The sequence below is a fragment of the Tupaia chinensis genome, unplaced genomic scaffold (genome assembly GCF_000334495.1).
Source record: "Tupaia chinensis unplaced genomic scaffold, TupChi_1.0 Scaffold000251_1, whole genome shotgun sequence".
NCBI lineage: Eukaryota > Metazoa > Chordata > Mammalia > Scandentia > Tupaiidae > Tupaia > Tupaia belangeri.
The window spans coordinates 1,051,724-1,053,516 of NW_006159731.1; positions in this window are offsets into that span (position 1 = coordinate 1,051,724).

Consider the following 1,793-nt stretch of genomic DNA (forward strand, 5'->3'; position numbering starts at 1 on the left):
GTGATTTCTCTTTTATGGCTGGTTTGTTCAGAAACAACTGTTGGCTGTCATACTATTTCTATGTGTTCCAGGCTGAAGAGTCCTAGTCCAGGGGAAGACAGATTTCAAGATAGCACTAAAAGATAAATGCTGTCGACACAGAAGAAAAAATGTAAGAAAAGTTATGAATTGTGCTTCTGTTTAACCCTCCCTTCTGAGGCTAGGATTAGTTCAGCAGAGGTTTCTGCCTTGGAAAATTGACTCACATTTGGATTTCTCAAGTGTGTTTGAATTTCACTCAGGAAAGCATTCTCGGTGAGTACATTTTCCTAGTAACTATTCTGTCCACTGCAGAAGCTGTAACTTAACAACTGCTTAAACTAGGGAATAGATTAAATCCACCAAGTGAGCCACTGTTTTCTCTCTTACTGTGGTCATTAACCAAATTGCTGACTTTAGTTGGAATACAGAGAACCAACTTTAAAAATCTCCTAAACCTGTTGCTCAAGCATTTTTATATCAATTGGCATGCCTAGGAGATAACACTCACAATCTTTTTAGTTGTGTGGAGTTCAAGTATAACCTTTTAAAACATGAAACCTCTTGAAGTGTAAGTCACGTACATGTAAGTGCACCGATTTTAAAGGTACAAACCAATGAGTTATAACCATTACCATAATCAAGATATAGAACATTTCTTACTCCCTTTCCTTATGCCTTTTGCTCTCAATCTCTATCTACTCTCTTATTTATTTATTTTTTTTTGGAGAGGTTTTTGCTATAGGGCGCGTGCGCTCGCCAGACAGAGAGACAGAGAGACAGAAAGTGAGAAATCACCCCCCGGGGGGGATGGTCACGCCACAGTCCCTTCTCCTCCATTCTCCTCTCGGGATCTTGGGCACGCACGCACACGCGCCTGGCGTGAGTTTTAAGCCACTGGGTCCAGGGTTAGGGACTTTCTGTCACTTTCTGTCTCTCTGTCTGTCTCTGTCTGTCTGGCAAGCTCACGAGCCCTATAGCAAAAACCTCTCAAAAAAACACAAAAAACTAAACAAAAAAACATTTGTTTCTCATGATTCTGGCACCTTGCAAGTTCGAGATAGAGGTGCTAGGCAGATTCAGTGTCTGGTGAGGGCTTGCTTCCGGATCCTCTGGAACCTAGAATGGGGGCCCACAGTTGCAGTGTGGGAGCCAGTTTCTCTTTTCTTAGTCCACAGAAATGAAGCCTGAACCTTATATCCCAATATGCTGAGCAGCTGCAGGACCAGGGAGGCAAGGAACACAGGAATATGGACCAAGGGATCCTTCTTGTTAGGGTATAGGGGATAGGGCGATAGTAATGTTTACCCTTGCTTCAAGTCTTTGGCACTAGGGAGAGGGCGAGAAGCTTTTGTATATGTGGCTTGGTGGCTTAATTAGAGATGTCCCTATGAGATCCCAAGAAATACTGAATAAGTTTTGGGCTAGGAACCTTTTTACAATAGAGAAGGATGAGTGTTAGAATTTTTTTTTCTCTTAAGTCCATTTTTTTTAGAGATTTTTCCTATGGGGTGTGCGTGCTCACCAGAAAGACAGAAAGTAAGAAACCACCACTACCCCCCATGGGGGGATGGACACACCACAACCCCTTCTCCTGCATTCTTCCCTCAGAATCTTGGGCACTGACACACATGTGCCCGGCATATTTTAAGCTTTCAGATCTGGGACTCCAACCATGGTCCACCATGTGGGAGTCCAATGACATAACCATTACACCATTTGCGGGTCCCTCTCTTTTTTTTGGGGGGGGGGGTGGGGGGTTTATGTAGAACCAA